This window comes from Herpailurus yagouaroundi, unplaced genomic scaffold (assembly GCF_014898765.1).
Source record: "Herpailurus yagouaroundi ecotype Mexico unplaced genomic scaffold, PumYag 160, whole genome shotgun sequence".
NCBI classification, from domain to species: Eukaryota; Metazoa; Chordata; class Mammalia; order Carnivora; family Felidae; genus Herpailurus; species Herpailurus yagouaroundi.
In genome coordinates, this window is record NW_024412401.1 from 28,854,383 (window position 1) to 28,862,644 (window position 8,262).

Consider the following 8,262-nt stretch of genomic DNA (forward strand, 5'->3'; position numbering starts at 1 on the left):
AAAAAAAAAAAAAAGAAGTGAGTAATATAGACACACTCTATCCACTATTAATGACCTTGTTAGTTGATACCACAAGGTACAATGAAGGGAAATTTGACCCAGAAAAAAAAACTATGAAGAGTTTTAGAGATTTTACGTTCCTTGCAAGCTAAAAATTTAGCCTACAATATGTATACGGAGGTCGGCAGAAGATAATGTAGCCACTATATCATTATTTTCTTGTGCCTGTCCTCCAAGCCCCAGTTTCCACAGGGGAAAGTGAAGAGGGCCAGGTGACATACCCATATGTGATAGATTGCAATAGAAGAGAGGAACTGGAACCTAATTACATGGACAGTAAGCTGCTTTACCATTGTTCTGGAGGGAGACAAGATTTTCCACTACATAAATATCTATGAAAATTATTTGGAATTTACAAAATTGTGCTTATAAAATATAGGTAATTGTCTCTTGAGGTACCCTAAATATCAAAAGTCTCAAAAATATATTGCACAAAAGATGAGATTATCAAAATCAGATTCAGGGGCACCTGGGTGGCTCAGTTGGTTAAGCGGCCGACTCCGGCTCAGGTCATGATCTCACGGTCCGTGAGTTCAAGACCCGCATCAGCTCTGTGCTGACAGCTCAGGGCCTGGAGCTTGCTTCAGATTCTGTGTCTCCCTCTCTCTGGGACCCTCCTCCATTCATGCTCTGCCTCTCTCTGTCTCAAAAATAAATAAACATTAAAAAAAAATCGGAATCAAATGAATTAAAAAAAATCTTATTCCACGTGGAGATAACAGTTTCAAGTGCATAAATAATCACCAGGCATAAGGATAGCAAGGAGAGGTTTGAGACCATCAGTACAGTTCCCCAGGTCCTTTCTTGTCACATTATGCCTCTAAGAATAGTTTATAGTCATGTCGGTTACAAGAAAGGGGACTGTTTCAGTCATTCCCTACTCATTCAGTCACTCAATTTTGTAGTCATTTACACAGCATATATGACATATTCCAGGGACCTATTCCCTATAAAGATAGGTTTGTTTATCACAAACAATTCTAGACAGATTGTGTAGACCCTGCTAAAAGCATTCCATAATAAAGCCGCCTCTGCTAGCAGATATCAATGGATCTGCTGGAAGGTACGTCATTAGCGTATTTATTAGGAGGCAGGTGAGGTAGGTGCTCTAATTATTAACTTTTGACAACTCAGTTCCCTTATCCATAAAAAAAGATAAATAATACCTATCTCATATGTTTCTTTTGAGAATTAAATGTGCTAATACATATGTTAATACATGTAATGCATGTATTTTGAATAGTGTACCTTTCATACTATCTCATATACATATACGTTGGTTAACACCATTATGATGAAACAGTAAAGTCTCTTTTAGGAAAGTATGTAAAAACTTTGGTATATCCATGTGATAAAATCTAATATTCTTAGCTTTTGTGAAATATTTAATTCAGTAGGAAAATGCTCAGAACATATAGTTAACTAAAACTAGCTTGATTCAAAACTTTGTTCCTATCATATACCTATTTTGCAAGATGCATGCATATCCACACACATATATACAGAATACCAGAAGAAAAGTCCCCATTCACTGAAGTTGGGCAGATTATTATTTCTTCTTTATACATTGTAATATTTTCCACATTTTCTATAATAAGAATTTATCTTTTTGAAAGGATTAGACCTACAACACTTTAATCATGGGAAGATTTGGCACTGCTAAATAAAGTGGGGCTTTTTTTTAATGTTTATTTTTGAGAGAGAAAGAGACAGAGCATGAGTGGGGAAGGGGCAGAGAGAGAGGGAGACACAGAATCTGAAGCAGGGTCCAGGCAGAGCCCCGCCCAGGGCTTGAATTTACAAGCCGTAAGATCATGACCTGAGCAGAGTCGGACTCTTAACCTACTGAGCCACCCAGGTGCCCCATAAAATGAAGCTTATTAAATAACTTTCTGTAGATTCCATTTGTAGTAGTATGTGAACCTTTGTAGTAGCATGATGAACCCAGATTGATTCAACAAAATCCTTTTGTACTAGGTTTTACAAATTGCGGGAAGAATCTGGTTAAGATGAAAAATATTTGCATTAATCTTCTTATGGTGCTTTTGCTTTTTAAATTTGTTTGTCCCCTAAACCAATGCTTGGTTTACTCCTCTATTTATAATGCTTCTGACAAATGAGACCCTAATTAATGTTTCCTACATGACAGACAGGATTTCTTTTTTTTTTTAATATGAAATTTATTGTCAAATTGGTTTCCATACAACACCCAGTGCTCATCCCAACAGGTGCCCTCCTCAATGCCCATCACCCACTTTCCCCTCCCTCCCACCCCCCATCAGCCCTCAGTTTATTCTCAGTTTTTAAGAGTCTCTTATGGTTTGGCTCTCTCCCTCTCTTTTTTCTTTTTCTTTCCCCTCACCCATGGTCTTCTGTTAAGTTTCTCAGGATCCACATAAGAGTGAAAACATATGGTATCTGTCTTTCTCTGTATGACTTATTTCACTTAGCATAACACTCTCCAGTTCCATCCAAACTGTTGCTTTTGTTGCTACAAAAGGCCATATTTCATTCTTTCTCATTGCCAAGTAGTATTCCATTGTGTATATAAACCACAATTTCTTTATCCATTCATCAGTTGATGGACATTTAGGTTCTTTCCATAATTTGGCTATTGTTGAGAGTGCTGCTATAAACACTGGGGGTACAAGTGCCCCTATGCGTCAGCACTCCTGTATCCCTTGGGTAAATTCCTAGCAGTGCTGTTGCTGAGTCATAGGGTAGATCTATTTTTAATGTTTTGAGGAACCTCCACACTGTTTTCCAGAGCGGCTACACCAGTTTGCATTCTCACCAACAGTTCAAGAGAGTTCCTGTTTCTCCACATCCTCTCCAGCATCTATAGTCTCCTGATTTGTTCATTTTAGCCACACAGAGAGGATTTATTTTGTCACTCAATAGCAGGAGATGTTTAGCTGGAGATTGTCTTTGCTCTCCAGCAGGAATTTTGAGTGATCTAATGGCTCTTTGAAGCTAGAATGGTATGAAAAAAAAAAAAAAAGGAAAAAAACTCCGAGACTCCACGTTGATGATTGCATTAATTGTATGCAAACAGCTTGATTATAAAACCAGTCATTTACTAATTCATAAACTACATCAATTGATTATTTGACTGTATTTTCCTAACAAATATAAGTGAATTATTGACTTACTGGAATTGAAGGACACCCAGGGAATCATCTAATTAACATAGAATTCAGGGCAATCCACCTACCTACCAAGTGATTAAATTCAGCTGATTTGGCCAAGCAATTTTTTTTTTCACTGTATAATTCATTTCCTTTGTGAATTTCAGCACAGGAGTTAAGGAAGACAATTTTCTCAATTACAAGAGGACTGTTCTTTCATTCTTTAGTGTTATCTGAGTAGATGCATTTCTCCACCTCTTTCAAACAGGCTCTGAAGACCCACATTCCCGATTTTACAGATGTGGAAAATGAGATCCAGGATTAGCTAAGTGGTTGCTTAAAACAAAACTGTTGGAGATAGAAATGGAGCAAGGACCTAGGTTTTGACATCCAATTCCATGTAATTCTTGGTAAGCTACACCAACTCTTTTTAAAGCACTATTTATCAAAAAAGCTACTTGAATCAATTATAGTAGATATGCACACAGGACTTTTTTGGGGGGGGGGAGGGAGTCATCTGGAATGAGATGGTCAGGTGTAAATACCATAAACAAATAGATTGGTTTTCACGTAAATGGGTAATCTAACACAGAAGTCCGTCTGTGAAATGAGTTAGTGTGCTATGTGGAACCAGGAATGGGAGATAACTGCAACACGGACAGCTCAAATGGGTTAGAATTTCATCTTTGGCACACTACACTAAGTCTGCAAGAAAACACAAATTCCAGGTCTGAGTAAATGATGAAATAGAGGGGCTGGCTTGACCAACTTGACCTCAGATTTTAGTTGAGTCTGGAGATGCAGATTAACCAGAGACACCTAAACTGTAAGACTGGGAAAGGCAGAAGATGTCTGTGTACGCTTAACAAAGAGAAAAAAAAAGTAATTTGTTAGCCAAACATACACGATTGCATTTGAAGGCTTTTTCATAGATTCTGAAGGAGCAAGGAATATTCAAATATATGCTGATAATTTCTCTGTACTTTATCAATGATACTAATTACCAGGACTTCTTCAGAAGAGGTTGACAGGCTATTCACTTAGCCTCAGTAGCAAAATGTATGAAATGGCATTGCCGAAGGGTTTTAAACCGAGAAAAAATTGAAAACATAGCCAGCTGCCAGATGGAAGATATGTTTGCAGAGCTCAGAAAACTGCTGCAGAGCAAACACTGCTGAACAATAGCAACTGGGGCCTGCTTTGGCACTTGTTATCTATTTGCAGTCATTCATAAAATTTTAATGTTTGGACATTAAACAGAGCACAGAAGAGATATTGCTATGGTCTGCTAAGTGTTAGTGCTGGATTAAGACCTATAGTCAGAATTATGAAAAACACAGCAACACAAGCAGCTATAATGATTGAAGAGAATGTGACTGCTGTTGTTTGTTCATCTAGGAGGATGGCACTTACTGATAAAAATACAAATTACTGCATATAACTTATTTATGATCAGCATGGAATCCTATGACAGCATCAGGCTATCCTGTTTGGCAATGGTATATACTATCATTGGCCAGGTTTATGGAAGTAGTCTCAGAAAATATCTTTCCTCAGGGTATCAATACGTAAGAATGAAGGACTGTTATTTGAGCTTGATTTGCCTAATTATCGTGGATTACTCTAAATTAGTAGGCATAATTTCTGAAGTCAATCTCTGCAGATGCTTTGTGTTCTACAGGAGATATAAAAAGAATGTCTCCAAAATACGATGTGTAGAAGAAGAGTGCAGAACTTGGAGTCAGCCAAAGGAAAGGCGTTTACCTCTCTGTGCCTCAGTGTTTTTGGTCATCTATGAAAACTGATAATACCTAGTTCACACAGTGTTGGAATAATTTAATAAAATACCATAAATGAATGCTCTGATCATAGTCCAGTTTACGACAAGGACAAAGAACATTTGACTGTTGCTACCAGGTTCCTCTTATAACCTAGAATTATAAACAATGAGGAGGGAGTGAAAGTCTGTCCATCAGAATACCCTAAGAGGGAAGTTACCTTCTCTTTATGACTCACCACTCTCTACCCCACATTCCACACATATCTCAGTATTAGTTATGACTTATTTAACCCCATTTCAGGAATGATCTCTGCACACCTGCCAGCTAAACTCCAACCAGTGTGAAAACTAGCCAAAAATATATTAATAGTTTTCTTCTTAGCAAGTGGAATTCAGAAATAGTTCACAGCTGACATCCATGCCTGATGAATGAGTTTCTGGAGGTGTTCAAAACTCCAGGTGTCTGTAAGATCATCATGCTGAAACTTCTTGACCTACACTAATGCTGTGCAGTGTCTCTGTGTGAGTGACTACAGACTAAACTCCCTCTGATAGGCTGGGAATACTGAGTCTCTGGCCTCAGCTTGTGGTCATTATTCATGCTCCTTACCAATGTCCCCTCTGTTGCTCTCAAAGCTGTAATGTCACACAAAATGTCTGCCCTATTTAAAATAGAATTTTTTTTTGGAACAGATGTCTGCCTGGCTTGGATTTGAGTTTGGCCAGTGTCCCTGGGGTTTATGATCCTAGATTTATACCACCATTTACTTCTTCCTCACCTTGTGCTTGCACCCTGTCTTGGTTGCACTCTCAAATCCATATAAACTAGTGCCAGTTCACATCCATTCGGTTACTGGCTTTCCGTTCTTGGAAGAGTTCCTAACATCAATAACGCAGCTCAGGCCTAAAGTTTAAGATACTCTTGGTTGCTTTATAAAGGCTCATTTAGTGTAAAGTTCATGCAATGGGAGAAGCTAATTTGTGGCTTCTATGTCTTATGAAGTTGTTACACCAAGTTTGCTTAGGTTAACAAACTGGTTTTCTACTGAAACTGATTTCTTCACTTCCATCATATGCTCCATATTCAACAAATAAAACATTTTATATATTTTTTAATGTTTACTTATTTTTGAGAGAGGGAGAGAGAGAGACAGATACAGAGCATGAGTGGAGAGGGTCAGGGAGAGAGAGAGGGAGACACAGAATCTGAAGCAGGCTCCAGGCTCTGAGACGTCAGCACCAGAGCTCAATGTAGGGCTCAAACTCACAAGCCGTGAGATCATGAACTGAACTGAAGTCAGAAGCTCAACCAACTGAACCACCCAGGCACCCCCAAAAGTAAAACATTTTAAAGGAAAAGAACCAGTTTTAAGATGTTATAAGAATTCACCCTGAGGGTTCCTGGGTGGCTCAGTCGGGTAGGCATCCTACTCTTGATTTTGGCTCAGGTCACAATCTCTCAGTTTCAGAGTTTGAGCCCGCATCAGGCTCTGCACTATCAGATTTTCTCTCCCATCTCTCTCTGTCCCTTCCCTGCTTGTGCTCTCTCACTCTTTCTCAAAATAAATAAACTTAAAAAAAAAAAGAATTCACCCTGGATTCTGTAAGGGGGAGTAATGGCTTAGGAAGAATGAGAGAACACATTCTCAGTCAATGGAGAATGAATGTGTGACTGTCCTGTATCCAGAAAAATAAAAGACCCAGAAGTGGAATATTATGCTCTGTTATAGAAATTTACAGAAAAGCCTAAACTCTTCTTTAGAAAAATTTTATTTTCAAAGTTGTTTATATCTATTCATGCCATTTATACTTCCTAACAAAACATTTTGGGCAACAGACTCCTGCATAAATTTAATTATTAGAAGCATCCAACTTATGCATGATTAGTTAGATTACACTTCTAGAGTTTAAGACATTTGAAAATGTTATTTAAAAATAATGAATAATTTTTAAGATCTCTCTATTAAAGAGCAATGTATAAAAGAACTAGAAAGTGGTAAATACCTCTATTTCTAAAAAGATGATGAATAGATTCAGCAGTATGGATCTAAATAGGTAAATATTCACTAGTGAAACAAAAACTAGAAACCCGTCTAAGTTGGCTAGGAAACATCATAAAGAATGAACCTCAATTAATTGTGGGATACATTGATAAGTATTAGTTAAAATTCATTATGTGTCAGATTATAAAGGTCCCAACCTAGGCAAGTCCCAAGCATTGCTCAGCAGTTTTGGGTGGGAGGAACCATCTCCAGAAGGAAGGAAGGAAGGAGTGCTCCTTGTCTGCAGAATGAGTGAAGTGACCAATCGTGTCTTTTTATCACCCCCTACACCCAAATATTCTCATTGTCTTTTCCTTGTCCACGTTTGTAGCTAAAATCTTGCTGACAGACAACAGCAAGAAATCACAACCTATTTTCCAGGATGAAAAAAGAACAAGGAGGGAAAAGGTAGTTAGTCGTATTTTTTTCCCTCATTCCTCTTTGTCGTTTCATACTTCCCGTAGTGTTTTTCCTCTCGTGTTCTTGTTTCCTTTTATTGTCTCTGTTTTCCTCTCCATCCACCTATATCTCCTTTTCTTGATCCTTTCTTTTCTATCATCTTCCTCAATACCTCTTTTCTCTCTTTTTCTATTTCTTTTCTTCTCCTAAAAGACTGCAAAAGTTCATATCAATCATTAAATAAGCTTGGAGCAAGTATTCAGCATCTTCATAGGACTTATAGATCAAGATATCAAACGCTCACCACTAGGAATACTTTAAAGCCTTTATGAATAAACGGTGTCAGCTTCCTCATAAAGACCACCAGAGAAACCTGTTAACCCAACAAAACTGAATTTATTAAACTTACTGAAGCCAAGGAGAGCACCATCTCGATAGTTTCAAAATTGTCTTGAAGAAGTTTGGGAAAGTCTTGAAATTTGGAGTCTCTAATAAAGTGTATGTTAAGGTCTGTCAAGATGGAAACTAACTGAGACTGGGAAAAGCTTATGATTTATCCTTTAGTATTGCTGTACCAGCAAGTCAGGATCTTAAAGCAAGCCTTGATGATCAAACAATTGCTCTGATAAGCAAGTTGTATCTAGGTGATGAACTTTTGTCCAAATCATTTACCTGAATAGTTTGGTTTGTAAAAATTTCTTCAAGGAGGGAAAAAAAAAAAAAAATATATATATATATATATGTACATATGTATATACATATGTATATATGTATATATATATGTGTGTATATATATGTGTACATATGTATATGTATATACATACACATATATATACATATACATATGTACATA